This window comes from Pteropus vampyrus, unplaced genomic scaffold (assembly GCF_000151845.1).
Source record: "Pteropus vampyrus isolate Shadow unplaced genomic scaffold, Pvam_2.0 Scaffold5, whole genome shotgun sequence".
NCBI lineage: Eukaryota > Metazoa > Chordata > Mammalia > Chiroptera > Pteropodidae > Pteropus > Pteropus vampyrus.
Window position 1 is genome coordinate 1,359,056 of NW_011888786.1, and position 16,265 is coordinate 1,375,320.

At 48.1% G+C, this 16,265-nt stretch overlaps 2 long non-coding RNA genes across 4 annotated transcripts; one reads left to right on the top strand and one right to left on the bottom strand.

Moving 5' to 3' along the window:
* Window positions 1-8,725: 8,725 nt before the first annotated feature.
* On the bottom strand, window positions 8,726-11,562 carry LOC111743554. Its single transcript, XR_002781765.1, has 2 exons — window positions 11,114-11,562; window positions 8,726-9,124 (listed from the first exon to the last, which is right to left on the bottom strand). It is a non-coding gene; the product is annotated as an uncharacterized LOC111743554 (long non-coding RNA).
* Window positions 11,563-12,271: 709 nt separating this feature from the next.
* Window positions 12,272-15,968, top strand: LOC105295280. Of its 3 annotated transcripts, XR_002781764.1 has the most exons (4): window positions 13,877-14,165; window positions 14,375-14,940; window positions 15,032-15,087; window positions 15,198-15,968. It is a non-coding gene; the product is annotated as an uncharacterized LOC105295280 (long non-coding RNA). The 3 variants fall into 3 exon arrangements; XR_896140.2 differs by lacking the exons at window positions 13,877-14,165; window positions 14,375-14,940 and adding an exon at window positions 12,272-12,375; XR_002781763.1 differs by having other exon boundaries at window positions 13,877-14,940.
* Window positions 15,969-16,265: the final 297 nt, after the last annotated feature.

Sequence of the window (16,265 nt, forward strand, 5' to 3'; positions counted from 1 at the left end):
TGGAAACTCCAAAACAGAATGTGTTTCTTTCTTCATCTTGTAGAGGACACCTCCTTTCCTTGGCTGTAGCCCCCTCCTCCATCTTGAAAACCAGCAGGAGTGCATCTCTCTGACCAGTCTCCTGAGTCATCTCTTCCTTTGAAGTTTCTCCTCTTTTAAGGGGTCACGTGATCAGATTACGCCCACCTGGATATTCAGGGTACCCTCCCCACCTCAAATTCCTTACCTTAATCTGCAAAATTCCTTTTGCCATGTAAGAAAACATACACCAAGAATCTAGGAATTAGAACATGGACATCTTTAGGGGGCCGGTATCCTGCTTACCAGAACTTCATAGGTGATCCTTTGTCATCATATGAAGAGTCCCATTAGGAAACCGTTCCTGAAATAGTGAAGCTAAATTCCAGGGGATTTAAATGTGAATTGGAGAGAGAAGCAGTTCGTAAAGCTGTGTCATGAGGTGGGGGTGGAGGAGATGAAAAATATAGCTGCCAGCGCCTCAGCCCAGAGATTCCGATTGATTAGGTCACAGCCAGTGGCTGCCATATTCGGTCCTCTTTCCTCATGCAGAAGTGAGTGAATCACCCTTGCCCAAGGCTGGGGCCCAGCCTTCCAGGTGAGAGATAATAGGTGGAAGCTTGTTTTCTTGCTTCCCCTCTGTCCTTCTCAAGGACACCTAGGCGTCGGAGTCATTTCCCAATTTCTCAACCGTCATCAGCAAGAACGAACATGCAAGTAACAGTCAAAATGGCTGAGCTTCCTTAGGCAAACGGTTCATGATACATTTCCTTCTTTGAGGGACAGTGGACTTATCATCTGGGTTATCCACTAGAAACAAAAGGGGCTTAGGATTTGGGGGTGGGGGGGCCGACATTTAGTATTTAAATTATATGAATAGATTTCGTTAACCAATTTTATTAATTAAAAGAGTAATAGAAAAACTGAAAAATTCGAATATATATAACAGATAAGCCTCCCTCCACAGTTCTCCGCAGAAACCGTTGCTGTTATCAACTTCCTGTGTATCCTTCCAGAAACATTATGTACGTGGAAACATATTATGTACGTGCAAACATTTATGTGGACCTGCTCATATTTTTCTTCAACAAATGAGACCATCTGGTACACACCCTGTTCTACAGTCGCCTTTCCCCTTGGGCCTGATTTTGTGTCAGCAGGTAAGATCTGTCGCATTCCTTCTCACAATTACACACCTTACAAGGATAACTATGATTTATCTCGCCTTTTCCTTATTAACGTACTTTCAGGCTGTTTCTCGATTTTTGCTGCTACGATGATTACTCATTACCTTGATGAAATGACTAATCTTGGATAGATGTCATTTCCCACACTTCTGAGTCTATTATAAAGTAAATATCTAGAAATGGATTTGCTGAGTTAAAGGGTTTATTCATTTGCAAGTTAGATTAGATATTGCCAAATTGCTTTTCAAAGAGGCGACGGCAATGGCACTATCACCAGCAGAGTGTGAGAATGTCTGTTTCAAAACATCTCTTTTATACTCACTTTTGAGCAATTAGAATATCATTTCGGAGCCTGTTTTAGGAGATGTCAGTTGCCTAAAGTCCAGTTTATGAATGTGCGAGAAACAGCACCAGTCTAAAAATCGGAGCGACTATATCCTAGCCCTGGCTCTCTAGCTCCCTAAAAGACCTTGGGCCAGTCACTTCCTCTCTCTGAGACCCAAATTTCTCATCTGGTGACAAGAACTTTGAACTAGAGAAGTGCTGCCTCCATGGTCCCCGGTATGTGATTCCCATCTGACATGACCTGATCATTCACCACAATGCCCGAGGGTGGCTCAATCAATAAGCTCTGATCAAGTCCCATTAAGAGCCCAGCTCTATGTGTCAGAGGATAACATGTTCGCCTTGACTTTGAAGAATGATAGCTAGCAAACCTCAAGGGGCAGCGAACCACAAGTGACAGCATATAGTCAAGGGTCACACCTAGAGGCATAGACTGTAGGGGCTAAGATTGTTCAGAGTGGGGAGGCCTGACACTTAGGGTCATCAGAGGATTTATAAAAAGGTGCCATTTCTCTAAGATTTGAAAGATTAGTAGAAATGTACCAGCTGGTCGAAAGGAAGGTGGGGGCATCTGGTGTTGAGAAAGTCCAGCTAACGTAATGAAACGGCACGTGGGAAAAGCCCCCACGTCACATGTGGTTTGCACAATGGCTGCGAAACAGAAGCGAACTCACCCTCACCACCACCGCTTCTTGCATACCTTGCCCCGTCTCATTCTTTCGGTTTGATCACACCTTCACGTGGCCTTGAATCCCCTTGTTCATGACCCAAGTCCAGTCCATCACCGAATCCTATCGACTCTATCTCCAAAGGAGATCCAAAATCCAAGTCCTTCTCCTCATCTTCCCTGCTCCCACCTTGGTCCTTGGCCACTACCAGCGGTCAACCAGGTTGCCGTGAATGCCTCTTACCTGGTATCCTGCTTCTACATTATATGCCCCCTGCGTGCTGTATTCAGCACGGGGTAGAGTGACCCTGATAAAATGCAAGTTCGATCATGTCACTCTTCCCATGGCCTCCCATGCTACCCAGAGTGAAAGCTGGTCTTTATAATGACCTACAAGCTCTTGTAGGACATGACCTGCCCGCCGTCAGCCCTTATAGCTTATCATTTTTCCCCTGTGCTCCCGCCCTCCCTCCTCTCCAGCCCACTAGCTTCCTAGCTGCTTCCGTTACATTCCAGCCTCAGAACCATTGCAATGACCATTCCCTCTTCCTAGAAAATGTCTTTCCTAAGATAGCAGCAAGCTCATACCCCCTGGCCGCCTTGCCAATGACTCGTACCCTGAAAACACTGTTCATAACTGCCAACGCTCCGTCTTTTAGACGCTCTCGATCCCTATTATGCTCCGCTTTTTCTCACAGCACTTATTTTGCTCTATAATTAAATTATTTTCTTACATTTATCATTTCTTGTCTATCTCCCCTCGGCCCCCCACCCCACTAGAATGTTGGCTCCATGAGGGCGGGGATTTATGTCCGATTGCTGCATTGCCTTAATACGGTGCCCAGCACATAGAAGGGCTGACCACATATTTGTCGAATGAGTGAATAAAGAAATCGTGGGATATTCTGATGAGTTTCTATGAAGATGAGATGGGCGGCACAGTTAGCATCAGAATGGGTATTATCCCTCATCTTATTTTTGTCTTCTGCCAGGGAAGCTAGAATGTCCTGTTCAGACCCTCAGCTCATGCCAACTGATCCACCATGGCGGGAGGCAAGTGGAAGAGTAGAGTGGTCATAGCGAGAGCTGGTCTCCCTGCCCCGGCTCCTTAGCATTTGTGAATCACCCTCTGTGGACCTAAATGTCCTCCTCTGGAAACCGGGGGCAATGATACAAACCTCCCAGGAGAGATTAAACAGAATAATAATGCAAAAAGCATTTTAGCAGGAAGCTTGCCATTTTGTAAGGAAAGAGAGCTTGCTTAATTACTGATATTTCGCAGAGACATAACGACTTCCCCCAAAGTCAGCTTAAGGGAGGGTCTCAAGGTCAGATGAAGCGCCTGGCCCTGAGGACTCTCATGGTGAAATCGGTCCGGGTGGACTGGCAGACACACCTCAGGCCCTTGCCACCTCCCTGCCACTGTCCCCACACCAAACCAGCAGATTATCCTACCCCCCTGTCCGCACCCCCCGCCCCACGGTTTCCATCTCCTCTTCTGTGCTGTTGCCTCCCTGTGACAATCTTTGCCAGCGAAGCAGAAAAAGCCTAGGAAAAAAATAAAAAAATAAAAAGCTGGCCCAAGGCCGACCTTGTGAGAAATGCCCTCCTGCGATTGGCTCCCGTTCCCCCTTCCCCGCTTCTTAGGAATTAAGGTACCTGCCTTTAAAGGGGAGGGGGCTGTCCGAAGGAATGGGATGGGCAAAGGTGAGGGGTCAAGGCTCAGCAAGGCTGGCGAAGAGCAGGGAGAGGAGGGCTGGGCGCGTGAGCGCCTGCGCGCTGCCTGCTGCTGCCTGCGCCCTTCTCTGGAGCAGGTGTGAACCTGGTACCTGGAGAGGGCCGCGGCTGCTCTGATTGGCCCTGAAGAATGGGGCGACATCAGGCCACAGTGGAGCGGGCCCCTGGGGGGTGGGAGGGGCATGATGGGCGGGGCCCGGCCCTCCCTTTGCCAGATGCTTTAGGCAAGCCTGGGAAGCACCAGGTCCCGGCTGCAGCCAAGTGGGTGACCAAGTCAGCCGGGGGCGGGAGAGAGAAAGTGAATTTAGAAGGAATGATAAATGTTTCTTGACAGAGATGGCCGCCTCCAAGGGGACCCCGAACCCCTGCCCCTTGCCCCATTCTCACAACTGTAAGAAGTAGGGGCTGAGGACCGGAGAGGTTAAGAACTGCCCGCCCACTACAAGTGGCAAAGTCAAACTTCTGATCCACAGTACTTTGTGTCTAAAGGGACTGAACCACTATCCTCCTATATATTTTTGTAAAAGACTATGGGTTTCCATAGATAAAGCATCTTTTTAAACTTGAAATATAATTGACCTATAACATTATATTCAGGTATACAACATAATGATTTGAAATTTATACATATTGCTAAATGAGCACAATAAGTCTAGTTAACGTCCATCACCATACATAATTACAATTTTTTTCTTGTGCTGAGAACTTTTAAGATCTACTCTCTTGAGCATCTTCCCCTTTATCTCAGATTTGCTCAGGGGCTCGAGACCAAGTTCCTGAATTGTAGGTGGTGACGAGGAGCCCCCACTCATCTCGACCTCCACTCACACTTTGAGTCCTTCCATCTAAACTTGCTTCTCTTGAATTTCTTATGTCACAGAATCAGCAAGTCAGAAACTGAGGGAGAGACCTCACTGCCTACCCTCTCCAGACTGTTCTGAGGGCAGAGAGAGTGGGCTCTCTAAAACGCCACCTGGGCCAGCTCCTTCTGTACATCTGGGGGGCTTTCGTCCTCTGCGCCATTCCGCCCCCACTGCTCCCCCCGGGGCAGGACCCAGCCCTGATGAGCAAGCCAGGCCTATCCAGTCCTTGCCAGGTCCCTCTGGGTGGGTGATGACCTTCCCCTCTTAAATGCCAGGCTCAATGGTCTCACACATTTTAGCCTCAGGACCTCATTTACACTCTTAAAAATTATTGAGAACCCTAAAAGCTTCTCTTTTTTTGTCAGTTAGAGCTATTAATATTTACTGTATTTGAAATTAAAACTGATCAAATCGAAAATGATTATTTTAAAACAATAAGAAACCCATGACATGTTGACAGAAACATTTTTATGAAAAATAACCATAATTTCCAATACAAAACATAACTAGAAGAGTGACGTTGTGATACATTTTTGCAAATCTCTTCCGTGTCTGGCTGAGTGGAAGCTAGCTGGGTCTCCCCTCTGTTGCGCTGCCTGTCCTGAAATCACTGGAGCCTCTGGAAACTTCCACTGTCCACTCCCGAGGGAGTGAGTGAAAAGGCAAATGGCATCTTTGTGTATTCGGACAACAGTTTTGACTCTGTGGACCCTGAAAGGGTCTCCCAGACCTCCAGAAGTCTCCTGACCACGGCGAAAACAGCTGGCCGTTTTTTAGAATATTTGGCCATGATTTGCTTTGTCTGGCACTGGTTGCTCTTCATTTCTAATTCTTTTTCCACCAGTTAATTTCTGCTGTGCTGATTGTCATTGATAAATGTTGCAAATGACCTAGATCACAAACATAGAGGAACATAAGTAACTCCCTAAACCAAACCAATGGAGCCGTTTAAAAAATACTTTTTTCTTATTTCTATTCCGTATCTTCCCAAATACCATAAAACCAGAAAATGGTGAAGACTCAATCTCTTATACACAAAGACCTCATTGTTAACACTTGTGTCTAACCTTAGACCACCTCCCCTCCCCACCCCCGTAAGAGGCACCCCACCTGTGGCAGGCGGAATAACTCCCCCCTCATCCTGAAGCTACCCAATGCACTCATCCCTGGAACCTACAAATGTGTCACCTTACATGGCAAAAGGGACTTTGTAGATGAGATTAAGGTTAAGAATCTTGAAATAGGGAGAGTATCTTGGATTAAATATGATGCGTATGCCTGGGTCCCAGAAATATGCGAGGATAGGCCTGGCGTGAACTTTGGGTTATTTTCTATGCATCTGTGCATCCACTCTGTGCATAACTGTGTGGTTTTGTCTTCCTCCTGCTTCCCTCCTTCCCTTTCTGTCCACACCTTCCTCTCTCTGCCTCTCTCAGGGTGCAGAGGGGACAGCTGTAGAAACCAGCAGTTAGTCCATCATGGTTGACCTGGCTTCCTGGGAAAAAGCTCCGTTCCAGAACTCTTTCTGGAACAGCTGATCTGTGTCAGGTGCCGTGCTCAGGTCTAGGGACACAGGTGAATAAAACACTCCCCCTAATTTAGACTCACAGGGTTTTAAGATGAGAATGGGACCACAGGAGTCCATCGGCAGTTCAGTAAGTTTGAATGAGCACCTATCAGGATCCAGGAGGGACATAAGGAAGTAAATACCCATAAGGGACCTGACCGAAAACTAGACCAAGGCGCGCAGGAAACCATGGTGGTGGCTGTAACAGAGACCGAGGGCTTTGGGATCTGAAGAGGGCAGCCGTTCCACTACCTGCTGAGTCAGGACTCGGCGGAGGCATCGCAAAGAACTTGAAACTGTCTCTGCGATGAGTTAATGACACCCACAGAGCCAGCTTTCTCAACCATTCTTGGTGGGAGCAGAAACTGGGGTGCTTCTCAAAGGTGAAGATTTGGCACAACCCACCCAAATGAAGGCTGCCCATATCCTGTGACCCAGCAACCGACCTGCTGGGAATCAAGCCTGTGGATTTGGTCGCAAGCGTTTGTTCAGATACCTGCGTAACGGTGTTCACTGCAATTGTCTGTGAAAGCACAGGAAACAAGCAAAGAGGTTACCTGCAGGTGTCGGGTTAAAGAAAGCGGGCGCCTCTGTGCCAGAAGCTCTGCAGCCCGTGAAGAGTGGGGCAGGTGGGTCTGTACTGCTGTGGGAAGATAACTCGGGTATATTATTAGGTGGAAAAAGCAAGACGCCGAACTGCGGAGATTATAATTTCATTTCTTTGAAGGATTTTAATGGGGGCAGGAGGTGGACATGCTGGTCCCTGCATATGAAGTAGGTGGCTGGGAAGCCCAAGAAGCTTTCATACTGGTTTCCTGTGGGGAAAGCCATGGGAAAGAGAGAACATGCATTCCGTTCCTATGTGTATCTTCTGTTCTTCTGGACTCATCTGTGTGTCATGGGCTGAATTGTGTCCCCTCCAAATTTTATGTGTTGAAGTCCTAACCTCTAGTACCTCAAAATGTGACTGTGTTTAGGGCTATTGTCTTTAAAGAGGTAATTATGTCAAACTGAGGTCATGTGGGTGGGCCCGATCCAATGTGACTGTCTTCTTTATAAGACGAGGTTTGGACACGGGGAGAAGGTGGCCAAGGAGAGAGGCCTCGGAAGAGAAGCCGACACTGCCAACATCTTGATCTTGGACTTCTGGCCTAAAGAACTGTGAAAAAATATAAATTTCCATTGTTTAAGCCACCCGGTCTGTGGTAATTTGATATGGCAGCCCTAGCAGACTAATAGACCATGTGAATATATTTATATAAACTTCAGCGGAGGTGTTTTTTTGTTTTGTTTTGTTTTTGTTTTAACATTTTTGTATTAAAAAAAAAACAAACCATGTGTTATGTTAAAGAATGAATTGGGCTTGGCCTGGTGAGGGTGGGCGGGGTGGAGGGCAAAGCGGGCAGAGTAGGGAGAAGCACAGAAGTGGAAGGTCCTGGCACCTCGTGTGGTGGGCGGTGGTTGGAGGAGAGTTGCCTTAATGAGATCCGAGCCTGCGGGAGTTGTTCAAGGGCGGGCCCTGTGGGCCTCTAGGTTCTGGCGGGGAGTCTGGTCTTGATATTGAAGGTGGTGGGGACCTGTTGGGGGGTTTTATGCAGGGAGAAACATGGGCTGATTATTGTGTGGAATGGCCCCTGAAGGGAACAGGAGTAGTTAACTCATCACAGGAGGCAGACACCAGACAGGAATCTATTCCTAAAGTTCCAGGAGTGTCACTGAGAGCCTGAACTTGTGTCAGGTGATGGGCAGGGAATTCGGATCTAGACTGCCCGGGTTTGAATCTCGGCTTGGCCACTGAGTAGCTGTGTGACCTCAGGCCAGTTGTTTAACTTCTCTTTGCCCCAACTTCCTGGCTGCAGGGCAGGGATAATGAAGTTACCTACCTCATAGGCTGTAGTGAGGGTTAACTGGGCTGATTTGTGTTACAGACATTAACAGTGTTTGCATTGTCATCTGGCTGGGTTTGCTAAATTTGTGGTTCACCCACAAATGGCTGGACGCTGGATGTATGATATATGTTTAATCCATTCTAGTGGGGTGATGGAGAAGGCATGCAGTCCCAGCACACTGGATGATCTTTGATTAGAAAACGGACGTGAGTGTCTCAAGGCCACATGATTAGGAAGGTAGTGGACCGGAATATGAACCCAATTCTGTCTGGCTCCAAAATCTGTGTTCTTAACACCTACGCTGTGTGACCTCGCCTGGGGCCTGGTACTTAGTAGCACCTCAACGAATGGTTTTTAAGCGAGTCACCTGAATTGACAAACTCTTACTTAGGTAGTGCCAGCAAGAACTGGTATTCACGACATTTGGGAAAATAAAAATAAACCAACAAAAAGCAGGATAAAACGTTCTCGATGTTGGAGAATCTCTGGGGTTCCCGAGGCTCATGCACAGAAATATCTGTGGGATAATTTCTCTCTAAGCGAGCTGCGATGTGGTGTTGCATCTCTCCGGGAAGCGTATCATAGAGTCGACCAGCTGGAGTGTGACCCTGTGCGTCTCTGTAAGTTTCAGGGCATTGCACTTCATTCCAATGGCATTGCTGCTGAGCTGACTCAGTAGCTCACCAGTCACCACACGCCGCTAGCCTGAGAATGTCAGTTGTTCAGTACAAACACGAGGTTACAAAATCAGGCTTCTGGAGCCTGACAGATCTAGTTGCAAACTCCAGCTCCATTAGTTTCTAGCCATCGATCTTTGGGCATTTAGCTTCTTTAAACTTTAGTTGCCCCATCTGTAAAAAAAGGAAAGAGAGAATCAATAAAGACATCTAACTCTTAATTTTACTAATAAAAATTAGCGTCACTGTAAGTTTCCAAAAAGCTGGAAAGGAATACAATACATGTCTCTTAAACCACTAAAATAGGTATTATCTGGACACCAAAGCTTGTATGTTCTACGATAGATGAGCACATGCTTCTGGCCTTCACTGAAAATTTCAATATTCTTATTTTGGTTACTTAGCCTATAGCTCACATGCCCCCTTTGAATTAACTTCACTTAAGAAAGCAGGGGTGCGTGTAATCTATTTTCAAATACATTTATTCAAACAGATTCAGATTTTATAGGTTGGATCTCATGAGAGAATTGAAAAGACACATACTGGTCTCCGCCCCAGTTCCTGGCACAGAGTTCTGAAAAACTTTGGAAATCCCTAAGTGTTAGGAGCACTAGGAACATCTTTTGTTCTGATATTTGGTCTTTGACCCCGGTTTCTGACACAGGGCTCCTAAATCCCTTGGAATTTCCCCGGGTGTTAGGAGTGTCTTTTGTTCTAGTGAGGTAACTCCTGGATGGGGACCAGTTACCAGAAAGACCAAGACGTGATTAGAAACTTGGACTTTTCAGCCTCACTCTGTACCCTCCCTCCCCCTGCCATTCTCCAGAGACGGGAGAGAGGTCGGAAATGGAGTTAATGATCAATCATGAGGAAGCCGCCATAAAATCCCCAAAATATGGGCTCTGGAGAGCTCCCAGGTTGGTGAACACATCCACACAGGGAGGGGGACACACCCCAACGTCATAGGGTAGACGCTCTTGCACTAGAGCCCCTCCCAGACCTTGCCTCAAATGTCTCTTCATCTGGCTGTTCGTCGGTGCCCTTTAAGATGTCCTTTAATAAGCTGGCAAACGTAAATAAGTGTTTCCTTGAGCTCTGTGAGATGTGCTATCGAATTAATCAAACCTGAGGACGGGGTCGTGGGAACCTCCGATTTGCAGCCAAGTCGAACAGGAGTTGTGAGTAACGTGGGGACTTCCTACTTGCCATTGGCATCTGAAGTGGGGAGCAGTCTCCTGGGACTGAGCCCTTAACCTGTGGGGTCTGACGCTATGTCCACCAAGCTAAACGGTAGGACAGACAGACCCCTAGCTGGTGTCGCAGAACTGCTCGATGTGGAGAACACCCACGAGCCTGGTGTAAAAAGAGTTGTGAGTGTGGGGGTGCTGTGGGAGGCGGGGAGAAACAGGAGGAACCCTGGGGCTTTCCAACCCAGGTCTTCATGCCCTTCGACCTGTGTGACAGACACTATAATTTAAGAAGGCTGTGGGATTCTAGGGAGAGAATGTGCATAAGCTTTGGATTCTGACCAAGTTCACTGCCAAAGAACACATGAGAAACGCTTATTAAGTCTCTTCGTTTAGGACCTGTCAAATTGTCTGTGACTCACCGCTCTGTCCTGGGCACCCAAAGACTGAGACTGGTCAGAGACTCTTTGTCTCTATTGAGGACAAAGCTAAGTGATATTCACATATTGCCCATACCACTTCCAGCCCTCTGCCCAAGACACGTGAATTAAAATGTAGATTTCATTATTATTCAGGTATGGCGAGACACACAGACCAGGAGATGACTGCCATTTGCCATTGAAATAATGGCTGGTTACTTGCATTTCTCAGGGAAGAGGGCGCATTGCACTGTGCAGGGCCACACGGGGAAGCACCAGAGTCAGGAGGCAAAGAGCGTGGGAGGAAAACATGGCAAGAGCCTGGATTGTGGTTTCTGCAGGAGGCAAGGATAAGGCAGGGCAAGAGGCTTAGAATAGACTTGTCTGGATAATCTCAGCAGACTCTGGGGTGTAGGGCTGTCTGGGACCTGGCCCTGGGGTGATTAGGGTCGGGGAATACTGGCCTGGAGGGTGAGCGTCCTGTGAGAGCCCAACGAAGGAGGTGAGTGGGGTGTGGGCTCCGCGTGGCTTGGTCTGCATGCGAAAGGAACACTTACTTGCAGGTAGATCTCTTCCTATCTGGAGCAAGTGGCTATCCCTGGGAGGGGCAGTCTCTTCTGAGGTCAGCAAGGCCCCAAGATGTCAAAGCACCAGAAAATACAGAAAATAAAAAAGTGTGATTAATCCAGTAGGGGCAGCAGCCTTGTCCCTGTGATGGGCTCAGGGCAGTTAGTCTGCCATGCACGGCCGAGCTCTGTGCCTCCGTCAGGTGACTCTGCTTCAAAGGTGCAAGATGTCCTGAGTCCTGTCTGCCTTCCTTGGACCTGTCCCCATTGGCCTACATCATTTGCAGTACAGAGCAGCAGGGCTGGCGGTTAACTTTCTATTCTCAAACAGAAACATAGCTCCCAGACAATGCCGTCTGCGGAATGTGAAGGCTTTTGTAAGAATGTCTTTAGGTGGTGCATTTCCTCCTGCCTTATAGTCATTTTTGTTTGTTCTTTCACTTTCCAGAAAAAAAAAAAAAAGCACCGAGATTGATGGACTTGCTTCAAGGCTCATTAATTCTATTTGTTTCCTAAGAGGAGGAGCTGTCACCAGTGCCATCGCTGGCCTTGTTCTGGGCACCGTCCCCACCACCATAACCCATCCCCCTTCCCCCTGCCCCCGTTCTAAACTGAACTCTGACCCCGGCTGGGGTGAGGAGAGGTGGAGAGAACCTTGCTTACACGCACCTCTTTCTGATGGGAAGGGCTTTGTCACTGGCCCTTCTCTAGGGTCCGGGGGGACTTTGAGGCCTGAATGAAGCGAGGACAGGAGCCCCGTTCCAGGCATGAGGCATGCAGACCTGCTCCTGCCCCAGGGGATGCTGTAATGAGGCAGGAACCAGCCAGCAGTTTTGTGTCTGGGACGAGTGGTAGACGATCTTCCCAACCTCATTTGGTGAACGGACATTATCCATTAGTATGATAAGTCACTCATTCAGCATTGCTTTCTCTGTTCATTTATATATCTGAAAATAATAACAATATTTAATAGTTGCATCACCATTGCTAGAAAGTATTTCTAAATACCTATCATTTAATTTTTATTTAGAATATTAATTTCATTTATATAGTTATGGCAACATAAGCTGATTTTCTACAGAGCATCTGTCGGGGAGAAAAGTCAGTACAAGCCCCAATAGGAGCCTCTGTCCACTTCCCCCAGCCCCCTGGACTCCTAGCATTGGTGTGTAGAAGCAGAGAGTCACAAATCCTCGAGGCCGACAAGTTCACTGGACACCCCATGGGACCTTGGAAACGCTGGCCTGGCCCAGGTAAGAGAGCAAGTAAATGTGTCTCTGCTCTAAATGACAGGGCGGAGCCAACAGGAAGAGGGGAGAGTGTCTGATAAGAAGAGGCCAGGCAGGAAGTGAATGACCTGCTTTGTGCTCCCAGAGCCTTCGGAGAGAAAGTTAGGAATAGACTGGCCGAAGCTCTGTGAAGAGTGTCAGGAAGACCCCAGGCTGAGACAGAAGACGCTGATGGTTACTTTCACCGCCTGCTCCCTCTTTTAAAGCGGGTGATTTCTAAGGGGAGAGAAGGTTGATCATCTGTCTTCCTGGAACTGCGGTGTGTGCCAGACTGCGAACTCTGAGAGGCTAAGAGAGACAGCTAAACTCCTTTGCAAAAAGAAAAGGAAGAGCATCAGTAATACGGGGGGCGGGGGGTCAGAGTCATGAAAAAAAGAACAAGGCCTGTTGGCTATGGTCCAACGTGAGGTGGAGGGAAGAGACTGTCCTTGAATGGGGACCGGTAACACATTCTTCTGTGTGGTGTGGGACATCGTGACTCTCGGTGACATCTTCAGTAAAACGTAGACCCTCATTAATGGGATGTTTCAGGTTTACTTTTTCGGGGATGCAGCTAAGTATTGAGTCTTACTTTGAGGTGGACACAGGGGTGAGCACAGAGACTGCCCTGTGACACGCTCCTTTCTACTCCTCTGGCCAGAGCAGCTCCAGTGGCCATATCCAAGATCCATGAATTCTATTTGTCTCCTAAGAGGAGAGTTATTCACACCTATCTCAGCTTCCAGGACTGGAAGCACCTCCAAGTCAGTTGGTTCTTAAACGTCTCGATGCCGTTAGTCCCTGCACCGTGTTTGGCACAGATAGGGTACTCAACTAGAGTATATTGCGTAAAAGTGTCTCTGTAGATTTGCCTTATTTTTCCCTCGCCACCATCCTAAGTCCAGATTGTACCTGGGCTGTTCCAGCATCTTCTCCGTGGCTCCTAACTTTTCAAGTTTTCCCATTGCAAATGCACCCTGCATTCGATCACCTTCATCCCTGATCTCCAGCACCGCTTTGACTGGAGCTTGCACCGATGTCTGTTCATCCCTTCTTGGAAGTCTTAAAGGGGTCCCCGTTGCCTAGAATCACGTCTACGTTCTTCATCTTGAGGTTCAAAGCCACAATAATTTCTAAAAAGATGACAAGGACTCAAGTGTGTAGAAAGCTCTCGCAGACCGTTTGCAGTGATGCAGTTTGCTAGCCAGGGTTGTAGTCATGACCGCCCCCTCCCGCCACCCAATACACAATCAGAGGGCACTTTCCTGCCCCCCTGAGCTTCAGTGCAGGCACTGGATTTGCACTGGCCAAAGACATACAAATGAATGTGTCCCTGGATGGAAGCTTACGATGGTTTGTCATCCTCCTCTTTCTGCAGGACTGACGTGGCAACGACACTCTATCGACACATCTCCTGGGGCGAGAACCCCACAGAGGAAACCCCCTTGGCTGACTCAGACAGGCATGTGGTAGCAACTGCTGTTCTCATTATGAAACAGAGGAGGGAAGGAGGGCGGGAGCCTAAATCACTCGCCCGGGTCATTTGGCTGTTCAAGGGTGGAACCAGGATCCCTCCGGTTCCAGAGAAAGACCTTGTCACCAGTGCAGCCCCATTGCTTCCTCCAAGAAGACACCTGGGCAGAGTGAAAAGCACGAAAGCTTTATTGTCAGATGCGGTTCAAATGCCAGCTTTGCTGTATACCAGGGACTCTCAGTTTCTCCATCTAGAAAATGGTAACGACAACAAACAGCAACAATGAACAACAGTGTGTCTCGTAAGTGAAAACGGCCACCCGTTTTTAACTGTTTCTCTGGCAAGTACTTCTCTCTCCAATCACCCTAGACATACCTAGAGGTCGCTGACCGGCCTCATGCCTCTCGTGTCCTTCCCTGAGCTTGGCCTGGCCCTGTTCTGTCTCTCTCTTATTGAGTGAGTGACTTGGGGCACATCCTTTTACATCACTGTGCCCAGTTCCTCCCCTAGGCACTGGCAGAGTCACCGGAGGAGCTCCGGGTGCTCTCCCACTCACAAACACTAGGCGAGTGTCACAAGTGGACCGAGTCTGCAAATAGGAAGCGACCCAAGGGTCCTGTGAGAAGAGATCGGCTTTCCTCAGCACCTCTGTGCTCCAAACATGGTATGCAGCGCCCAGCTGTTTCTCCAGCTGTCAGAAGGACCCTAGGACGTGGCGTGTTTACAGAGGAAGAACACAGACTTTGGAGGGATTCGGGAGCTTATTTGGCAAAGCTGGCTGAGAATGATTTCCAATTAATCGTCAAATATTTATGTGCGAGGGACGGTGCTAGGGATCCAGAAATAAGGCAGATCTGTTCCCTGGCTTCGGAGAGCTCACAGCCCAGCTGATGAGGGAGATATCCGACAATCGTTCTGTGAACCCTCTTCCTGGCATCTCATTCTCGTACCATTATATTCCATGTATGAGAAGCACCATCATCCTGGCGGTTACCTGTAATCCCGCACCTTTCATGGATGGTCACCAGGTGAGTCTACGCACATTATCTCATCGACGCCTTCATTGGGAAGAAGAGGTATTATTATTGCTCACTGATGTGCCCGGCATAGTGCGTGACACACTATGGTGGCAATTAAGTTTTAATCGCATGAATTTTCATTTTATAGATGAGGCACCCAGGGGCTTGCCCGTACCAGTGGGAGATGTGAAGCTGGGACCCAAGGTAAGAGTGCGTTTTGCTTTTCCATGTTACTTCTCAAAAGACACCAGCATTTTGCGTTTCCCATTTACCCTCACCCCCTCGCCAAAATAAGCACATTTCTTGTTTTTCAGCACCTTCTCAGCCACCCACCATGCAGGTGACTTCCCTGGTTGATCCAGCCCAACCGCAGGCCCAAGATATTCCTACCATGTGTAGAGGGATGAGCAATGGGGACCACGGTCCTTGGAGACCCTCATCAGGGGGAATGAGAATCCCGTCCTCGGCTCCCTATGCCTGTGGCCAAACCTTTAGTTTCTGTGGTAAAGAACTTCGACTGAAAACCTGAGGAAACACCTTGAGAAAGAGCCCGACATTCCTGCTCTACCCGCAGGATAAAGCGTGAGACAGCACCACCGCAGTAGCCTCTTACAAACCAAATTAAATGAGCTCATAAAAATCAGTGCTGTGAATACATCCGATTCATCGAAATACAGAGATGGTTGGCTTCCAACCTCCCTGATTCTAACCTAGCCACTCTCACCATAGACGCCTTCGTCCAGCCTGATGCGCTTGGGAATTTTGTTTTTGGTGCGCATCTCCATGTAAATCTTGAAGATTTCCTCACTGCAGACCATTATCTTGCTTGAGATGTCTGGAGCTCTGTTGGATAAGTTCATGTTTTAAACCTTAGTCTTCTCATGCAAGTCGTAATGAAAGACATCTTTTCTTCTGCTCTGACCTTATAGAACAGAATATCCACCCAGCCACCCACTCATTCATTCACTCAGCAAGCGCTGACTGAGTACGACCATGTGCCAGGCAAGGTGCTTGGCACAGCAGATACAAAGCTCCTAGCCTGGTAGGAGGGTATTGGGAGATGGGCCAGTGACCAGGCAATTGGAGTACAGAGGATGCTTGGCCCTGTCCCTTCCTGGTCCCTCCAGGTCTGGGCTCCATCAGGGATCTTCTCTGTTCTGAAGTATCATCAGCTTCTCCCTCTCTTTTGCTTCTCCTTCTCTACCAGCTCTTCCCCCAAAGCCTCTTCCATGTCATAAAACTCCACTTACCTGGTGGTCTTTTGAGGTATCATTCTACCTGTCTCTCGTCTCATGTCAATGTGTAAGCAGAGTCGTCTACAGAGACTGTCTACTTCAGTGTCCATTTTATCTTCATTTTGTTTCCCAACCCTCAGCAGGCCA